At 39.5% G+C, this 9863-nt stretch overlaps 1 pseudogene; it reads right to left on the reverse strand.

Moving 5' to 3' along the window:
• Nucleotides 1–1732: 1732 nt before the first annotated feature.
• Nucleotides 1733–2817, reverse strand: LOC136144723 (putative MAGE domain-containing protein MAGEA13P; annotated as a pseudogene).
• Between the last annotated feature and the right edge of the window lie 7046 nt (nucleotides 2818–9863).

Here is a 9863-nt window from a genome sequence, read left to right on the forward strand (position 1 = left end):
ATGCATTTAGAAAGATGGTAACGATGGCCCTATATGCAGGGCAGAAGAAGAGACGCAGAAGAACAGAACAGATTTTTTAACTCTGTGGGAGAAGGTGAGGGTGGGATGTTTCAAAAGAACAGCATGTATATTATCTGTGGTGAAACAATTTATGTTTTTCTGACCACATTGCACTATTTTAGTTTATTTTCTATACACGTTGGGCCAAATGAACCATATTTGTGAATAAGGACAGAAAATAAGGAACAGCTCTATGCATATACTCCTTTTAATCACTGCAATAAATCCCTATGATTTAGGAATTACTGAGGAATTGCTAAATAAAACACTGCAAGTGAGATTATGTAAAACTAACAGAATTGCGAAGAGTAAATATTTAACAGCAAGGCAGAGTAGGATCCATAGATCTAAGACTTTTTTTAAAGTAGAATCTTGTTTTGAAGTGAAATCTTTTTTTCACTCATTCAGTGTGTTTAATAAATTACACATAGGTACCAGAAAGAGTGTTAGGGAATGTAAGTGTTAATGGAGCTTCCATTCCCAAGAGAGAAAGAGGCAATAAACAAATAAATGAGCATGGTCATTTTGGGTAGTGACACATGAATAAAACCATGTGATAACCTGGATGGATGGGTTGGAGTAGGAGACAGAGGGGTTTCAAGAAGAAGGGGATATATGTATATTTAAGGGTTTCCCAAGTGGTACAGTGGTAAAGAATCTTCAGGCAATACAGGAGACATAGGAGACATGGGTTCAATGCTTGGGTCAGGAAGATCTCCTGGAGTAGGAAAAGGCAACCCACTCCAGTATTCTTGCTTAGAGAATGCAGTGGACAGAGGAGGCGGGTGGGCTACAGTCCATGGGGTCACAAAGAGTCGGACATGACTGAGCTTGCATGCATGTGTACTTAATGTTGATTCACATTGTTCTATGGCGGTAGCCAACGTGATATTGTAAAATAATTACCCTTCAATTAAAATTTTAAAAAATAAGTTCTAAATGCAACAATTAATAAAAATAGCATTATTTAAAAAAATAGGGAAATATGATATTAGAGTGAGTGGGCATGAGGGTAGGGTATTTGGCTAGACTTGAATGCCTCTCTAAGGAGGTGATATTTAAATTGAGACAAATGACAAGATGTAGCAAGCTTTGTAAAAATATGATGGCAGCTTGTCCTAGGCAGAGGGAACAGAGAGTGAAAATGCCCTCAGGCAAGAATATACTTGGTAAACTCATAGATCAGAGGCAAGGCCAGTGTGACTGTAACATAATGAGAGGTGGAGTGCAGATGAAGAAGTCAGACAGGCAGGCAGCAGTCAGTTCATGTGGAATCTTGAAGGTGGTGATCAGTCATTACATTTATTCTGAGTGCAGCAGGGAGCCTTTTGGAGGGTTTTAAGCCTAGGAACAACATGTTCTGATTCATGAGCTTCAGGGGTCATTCTATCTGCTGTGCAGAGATTGAATTCTAAGGAACAAGAATAAGAGTTGGAAGGCCAAGTAGAGGGCTGTGACAGTGGTTCAGGTTTGACATTACCGTGACAGACTAGGCAGTGAAGACGGACAGTGAAGTGGATGGACAGAAGTTTGTTTTCTGGAGGTAATTAAACGTTACTAAACAATATTTGAGGGAAAAAGTAAAAAATAAAGATAAATATCCAAATCATCCATATACAACAGAAACGCAAAGATGTTATACACTTCCTTTCAGATCCTCCCTGGTCCTCCACTACGTAGAATACAGGCTGCTGTCTTCAAATGAAGACTGAATAAATTGCTTAGGACTTCGCTCGGGGCACGATAGTCTGCTGGGTGTGACACTGGGACTTTCACTGTCCATGACAGTAGTATCATAAACGGGGGTAGCTCTGGCCTGGGCTCTCTCATCTCTCAAGCTTCCTTATACCAGAATGAGAAGGAAGTGGAGTCAGTCCCACCCACTGATTTTGGCAAAAAAAAAAAAAATTCCAGGACTTTCATCTTGCTGGTTTCAGCATAAGCCCTTGGACCCCATAGGAATCCATAACATGTAGGATCACTGTCAAGACACCTGCCGATAATCTAGATATTGTTCCTTCATCAAGTCATTATTGGTGAGTTTACTGGGTTCCCCATAGATGGAATCCTTCTGCCCAGCATACAGCCCCATCATATTCAACACTTCCCAGATTTTCTCCTCAGGGGCACAGTTCCCCTCCCTGAAGGTCATACCCAGGATAAGTATCAGGAGACTGGTCTTGGGCATGCCCCGGTCATCATTCAGCCTCTTGTCATAGCTGAGGTTGAGTGATTTGACAAGGTTATAGGAGTGGCTGGTGGGGTCTACTTCTTCCACTTCAGTGCCAGAGACAACCTCCACACACTCACAGACTTCGCTGAAGATCACAGGGAGGTTGTCCTTGTGCTCTCTGCTGACACTCGTCAGCATTTCTGCTTTGGGGGTGGGTTCCTTTGTTACATATCTGACACACAGGAATGGCATCAGTTCAGTCACCTTCTTGTTTAGCTCATGACTGAGCAAGAACTGGGGATCTGGTGGAGCCTCGGAGATGCTGGGGCCCTCCTCTTCTTGGCTTCTGAAATTCTCATCAGATTGACTCAGTAGAGAGGCTGTGGTGGCAGCAGGTGAGAAGCAGGCTCCCTGAGAACCCTGGTGAGCACTCAGTGCCCCAGTGGCAGGCACCTCCTCTGGGGTGCCAGAGATCAAAGGAGTGAGGGAGGAGAAGAAGGGGTGGAGGAAGAGAAGTTAGTGGAGGAGAAGGAGGTCATGGAGGAGGAAGAGGTGGAGGAGTTGGCCTCTTCCTTCCTAGCCATGGGAGCCTGTACACTTTCTAGGCCCTGCACACTTTCAAAGACCTTTCTAGGCCTTTTGGGGCCTGAAGGTCTTCCTCAAGCTTGCAGTGCTCACTTTTCTGATCCAAGGACATGATGACTTGTGTTGGAGGTGGCCAACAGGAGGGTGGGACCAGATCTCCTCTCTAGGGGTGCTCCCATGTGTCATGGGCTTCTATTTTCCTGGTTGGCCTGAGGCCTCATAAGTGAAGTGAAGCTATGGTTTTTTCAGTAGTCATATATGGATGTGAGAGTTAGACTATAAAGAAAGCTAAGTGCCAAAGAATTGATGCTTTTGAACTGTGGTGTTGGAGAAGACAATTCAGAGTCCCTTGGACTGCAAGGAGATCCAACTAGTCAATCCTAAAGGAAATCAGTTGTGAATATTCATTGGAAGGACTGATGCTGAAACTGAAACTCCAATACTTTGGCCATCTGATGCAAAGAACTGACTCATTTCAAAAGACCTTGATGCTGGGAAAGATTGAAGCCAGGAGGAGAAGGGGACAACAGAGGGTGAGATGGTTGTATAGCATCACCGATTCAATGGACATGAGTTTGAGCAAGCTCCGGGAGTTGGTGATGGACAGGGAAGCCTGGCATGCTGCTGTTCATGGGGGTCGCGAAGAGTCTGACACGACTGAGCAACTAACTGAACTGAACTGAGGTAGAAGCCAAACCAGGTGTTACTATCTTAGAAACCAAAAGAATAAAATGCATCACAAAAGAGAGTGAGTGTCTTGTCTCATGTTTCTGATAAATTTAATAAGGACAGAGGGATGACCACTGGAACATGGATGCCAAATGCAACTGTTTGAACTTGTACAACTCATGAGAAATCAGAGTCTAAAACAATCCTACAGTGAAAGTAGTTTGTTTTGGTACTCAGTCCCATGAGCTTGGAATGGAGAACTGGGATGTGTGAAGCAGGAAAGGAAGGAAAGTCAATATAAGCGTGTATTAACTTGATCATCACTGGAGACTCTATCATCTGGGAATCTTCTAAGAAGCTGTAGAACATTCCTTAGAGCTGCCTGCCTGTGAGATACAGAGACCATTTATCTATAGGCCCCCATCCCCTACTGCCTCAGGGTTATTTATGGGTGTCCATTCTCCATAATTCCCGGTTTTCTCAAACTCAGCTATTGAGATATTCTGCCCTCAGTGTAATCAGAGGTGTCAGGACGGAAAGATAGAGATAGAAAGTACAGAAGAGTATTGCCAGATTATACCTGAAAGAATCTGGTTGCTAATAGCAATATTTGGAATTTAATGTGAGCATGAATATTGTAAGACAAGGAATAAGAGAGTCTGATAATATTCATTCCTAAAATCATTCAAGATAATGGTTTACCTTAATCTTCAAAAACCAAAGCTGAAGGGTGAGTTGAGCAATCTATAGTCCCCGTTGCTGCAACAGGGACTGGGGCTGTGGTTTATATTTATCAGCAGCTCTCTCTCCCACCTATTCTAGATTCCCTGTACCTCTGACCAGCCATACATCAAATCCAGGTTGTTTCCTTTAGTAGTGACTCAGATCTTCATCCCTATAGGTTCTGAGTCTTTAGTTGTTTTGCCTTTGCTTGGCTGTGGTTGTTGGATTTGTCCATTGAGAGTTATTATTGATCATGGAATTAATAAGAAATACTTCTGTGAGTTACCTGGGTTTTACACATGTTCCCTTCTGCCCTCATAATATGGTAGCAATGTTAGGTTCATTAGTAAGTCCTTTCTTTGCCCACCAACTCACTCACATAGCAAGGCTGAACTGATGAGTTGGTAACAGTATTTTCAAGTTCAGTAGAATCTTTGCTGTGATCCCTGTGGAAGCATCTTTTCCACTTACTTGAGATCCAGGACTGTGAATCCTACAGAACCTAAGATTACTGGGGAAAAATGTACCTTCTACAATTCCACTGTTTGATTTTCAGATCCATATTTCTCACAGTTCTGAAGACTGGAAGTCTAGGATTATGGTGCCAGCTTGGTCAGGTTCTGATGAGAGCCTTTCCCTGATTGCAGGCTCTGATTTCTTTTTGTGGTCTCACATGGCAGAGTGGGTTTGCTTTTTACCTCCTTACAAGGGCATGAATCCCATTCCATCATGTGGGCTCTGTGTCCATGATCTAATCCACACCTAATTACCTCCCCAAACCCCTCACCTTCCATATACTTTCACAATGAAGACTAGGCCTTTTGTATCTAAAAAGAGGAAAAGAAAGCAAGAAAAAAGAATTTCAATTCATACCTCACACCATATATAAAAATTAAATCAAAATGGGTCATATACTCAAGTGTAAATTTAAAATTCATAAACATTCTAGAAGAAAACATAGGAGATAATATGATTTGTAAATTATTTGGGGTTAGGAAATAATTTCTTAGCTGTTACACTAGTAAGACAACTTACTAAAAACAAAAATTGATTTATTGACTTCATCAAAATAGAATCATCTTCTCCTTCAAAGACATTGTTAAGAGAATAAAAAGACAAGACATAGACTGGGAGAGAATATTTGCAAATTACTTGTCTCATAAAGGACTTGTATCTATAAATACACAAAGAATAGTTAAAATTCAATAAGAACACAAAAAGCACAATTATAAAATAGTGAAAGGTTTGATCATACTCATCACCAAAGAATTTATACAGATGGCAAATATGCACATAAAAATGCTCAACATCATTAGTAATTAGGGAAATATAATTAAAATCTCAATAAACTGCTACCACACAACTATTAGCATGCCTAAAATTAAAATGACTCACCATATGAAGTCTTGGCAGGTATATGGAGCAACTGAAACTCTCATGCACTCCTAGTCTAAAACAGTTTGACAGGGTCTTAAAAAGTTAATTCTATGTCTATCATATGATACAGTCATTTAATGCCAAGGTATTAACTGAAGATAAATAAAAGCATATTTCCTTAAAAAACTTGTATATAAATATTTATAGCAGCTTTAATAGCCCAAATTGGAAAAATCCAAATGATTATCAGTAGAGGAAAGGATAAACAAATTGTCACATAACCATTCAATTAAATACTACTCAGCAATAAAAAGGAGCATTGTAATGATATCTGCAACAACACAGATGAACTTCAAAAACAGGCTGTTCAGAGAAAGAAGAAAGACATGAATACTACAATTTAATTTTTGCTATGCAAAATTCTAGAAAATTCTAATTAATTTGCACTGGCAAAGAGCAGGTCAGATGTATCCTGGGAGATGGGTGGCAAGGAAATGCAGGAGAGAGAATTGAAGGGCAGACAGGAAACTCTTGGGGGTGATGAATATGTTCATTATTTTAACTGTAGGCATGGCTTTACAGAAGTGTCCATGTGTCAAAATTTATCAAATCATGAACTTTTAACAAATTTGGTTTACTTTATGTGAATTATAACTCTAAAGCTAATGAGAGGAGGGGTATTTGGCGTAGGTTTGACACGATGCTGTTGTGTTGTACATGTGCTAAACTCTTTGCTCAAAAATAGCTGTAGAAATAGAGGTGATCCAAAAATATGAGGCCCGTTACAAGAGATGGCTGATATAATGATGTCAGAGAATGTAATGTGAGCAGAGAAGCCCAAACAGTAGAACTGGTAGAAAAATTGTTAAGTAATAATAGCTTCCAATTACATTATCTTTATTTCCACTAAACTCCTAGCACTGTAAAAACATATATTATTCACATAGATATTAGTACTATTTCCTTATAATAGACCCAATGGTAGATAATATTGTATTTGTTATCTTCATTATAAAGATGAGGAAATTGAGAATCAGAGAGTGTTAGCTGGTGTAGTAGTCAGACTAGTACAGACAAACTGAACCAATAAAATATATGTATAATTAATATTTAATGTTTACATAATATATAAATATAAAAGAGATTTATTATAAGAGTTTTGTTCACATGATCACCAAAGGTGACAATTTTCAATGTCTTCAATGTGAGCTGGTGAGCTGGAACCCAGAAAGGCCTATGGTGTGATTTCAGTCTCAATAGCAGATGTCTTGAAACCCAGGAAGAACTGATATTTCAGTTAGAGTGAAGGCAGGAAAAAGCTGATGCCCCAGTTCAAAGGCAGTCAGGCAGAAGAAATTATCTCTTATGAACAGGAGTGTCAGACTTTTTGTTCTAGTCAGGCCTTCAACTGATTGGATGAGGCCCACCCATATTAGGGTAGGGCAATTTGCTTCACCCAGTCTATCCATTCAAATGTTAATCTCATCCAGAAATCCTGTTGGACAAACTCAGAATAATGTTTGATCAAATATCTGAACAACTTGTGACTTAGACAAACTGTCACATAAAATTAACCATCATAGCTAGTAAAAGCCGAAGCATTTATTAAAGAAGTAAATAATACTTTTGAGAACTATCTGTGAAGGTAAATTTAGTTATAGCCAGATATAGACAGCAGCATATAGAGATGAGTAGGATAAAACCTAGCATTGAGGATTCATATTTCAATTAGTACATGTATATATGTTGATATGATCCAGAAGAAAAGTAAAAAATTATGTTTCAGAGGAAATTATTAAACAGAAAGAAAAGTCTTGGGAAGGGAAGCCACTGAATTGATTCCATGATGAGCTAATAGGTTGAGACCTTGTATTAGAATTGCATCCAAAGTCCATTTAATCTCAGGACACAGCCTACCTTTCTGATCTTATCTTTTACCACTCCCATTTCACACATTAAAAAATGTCTATTCTAAAACACACTGTGAGTTGCATTCCTCCGGGACTTTGCTCTGCCTTTAACCTCATATAATAACATCCATCATACAGCTCCCATACTGTAAACTCCATCTCATTCCTCAAAACTCAGTTCAAATATCTGTGCTGCTTCCTCTGATGTCCTAAGATCAAGTCTGTTTCTCCTGTTCTTGTTCCTCTGGAAGTACTTCCTATGACCCCTGATAACTCTGATCATACTATATGGTGATGTTTATTTCTGTTTGTTTATGTTTGTTTCCTTTGTTAGACTGTAACTCCTTGAAGATCCCTTTTTAAATCTCATTACCAAGCACATAGTCTACCTTCGTGTTTGTTCTCGAATTTTATTTCAGTGGGTGAAAATATGAATAAAATATAACTGTCTCAGCTGAATCTCAGGGCAAATTTATATGCATGAAGAGCTTCCAACATTTGATAGTAACTCATTGGGGAACTGCTGCTACTGCTAAGTCGCTTCAGTCGTATCCGACTCTGTGTGACCCCATAGACGACAGGCCACCAGGCTCCTCCGTCCCTGGGATTCTCCAGGCAAAAATATTGCAGTGGGTTGCCATTTCCTTCTCCAATGCATGCATGCATGCTAAATCGCTTCAGTCGTGTCCAGCTCTGTGCGACCCTATGGACAGCAGCCCACCAGGCCCCTCCATCCACAGGATTCTTTAAGCAAGAATACTGGAGTGGGTTGCCAGTTCTTTCTCCGGGGGAACTGCTATACCACTTCAAAACTTAACTTCTGCAAGCCCACAGGTGTATAGAGTGCAAAATGTCCAAGGCCAATAAGACATCATCCCTAGGGTTAACACTAGCACCCTGACCCCTTCAGGCAGTGTACAATCATTTTCTTTGTCCCTTTGTATCAACTGACTCCTAAAGATGGTATGAGCATCCTTAGGCTATTAGCAAGTCTGTGGAGGCAGGGGGTATAGTTTTCCACTGAGCCAAGTAGAAAGATGAAGTCGAACAACGGAAGCTAAGGGACCTGCCTCAGGCTAATGATGGAGCCCTCATATGAGTTCTATGTTCTCTGGCCCCACTTGTACCACGTTGGGGGCATAACCCTCCTTACTTGAGCAGAATTGTTACATTTAAGCACTTATGTCAAGAAAGCAAGAAATATAAACAATGTTTTCCCCCAGTAATAGGTCTTTTCCATGGATGTCAATTCTCTTATGGAATTTCTCTTTAACAACTAAGAGAACTAGTGATGTTCTTTATATATATATATATATATAAATGCTAAAGCAAGCTGATCCTGGTGTACCATGCCCAATGTGAGTCTAGCACTTCTTATTTGAGATTTATAGCCAATTTTGAATTTGCTGTTGTTGCTGTTTATTTCCCATCCCATTTCTCTGGACTAGCAACCCTGTAAATAGTTTACATGTGGGTTCAATTTTTTGGTCTATTTCCTTGTCAAATTCTCAGGCTTTGAGCTTTCTAAAATGGCAGAAGTAATCAGAATTAGACTTGGGCAATGGGAAATGGTGCTTAGCAAGGTGTTCTGAGAACTTTCTCTCCCCTCCCTTTATTCTTCTCCTTTATCATCAAATTTTCTGCGGTTAAAAAGTCCTTGGTATCTATCCATATCGCCCATTATAGGGGGTCTATTTAGCAGCTCTTCCTTTGTGTAATGGCCCAATCAGATCCTGAGTTTATTTCATTTTTGTTTGGGTCAAAACTGTCTTTGTATATGCTTATATTTAATGATTTCCTCTTGGGACTCAAGTAATTCATATTTTATGTGAAGTAACTTAATTTTATGATGTGTCTGGTATAAATAGATTTTTTTTTTCTTCTCTACTCCTCTAAGATGATGACAATTTGATTTTCCATTTATGGTAACATTAATGTAATCTCCTGGAATTTAAGCACATCATTTGTGTCTAGTTTCTAACAGCAATCTCATTTGCCAAGCATCAGATTGAGTGCAGGTTTTCCTACAGACCCAGCACCACAAACATCAAGGAGAGCTTTAGCTGAGTAACCAATCACAGATAAAGAGGAACACAAAATCCTCAGGATGGTCTCTCATCTTTGTCATACTCCTAGCTGATGAAATGCCACCCTCCAACTTCAGAAAGTTATAAAACTGTCTCTCTCTCTATATATATATGTAATGGTATATGTTAGATTTTCATTTTAGATTCTATGAATCTCATCTCAGTAAAGGACCTCATACCATATTAGTTTGAAAGGCATAATGTTTCTTATACATACATATAAAAAATACCTAAAAGCTTCCACTGCTTGTCACTAATGATACCCATAAATTCCTTCCC

The sequence above is a fragment of the Muntiacus reevesi genome, chromosome 12, assembly GCF_963930625.1.
Source record: "Muntiacus reevesi chromosome 12, mMunRee1.1, whole genome shotgun sequence".
Lineage (NCBI taxonomy): Eukaryota > Metazoa > Chordata > Mammalia > Artiodactyla > Cervidae > Muntiacus > Muntiacus reevesi.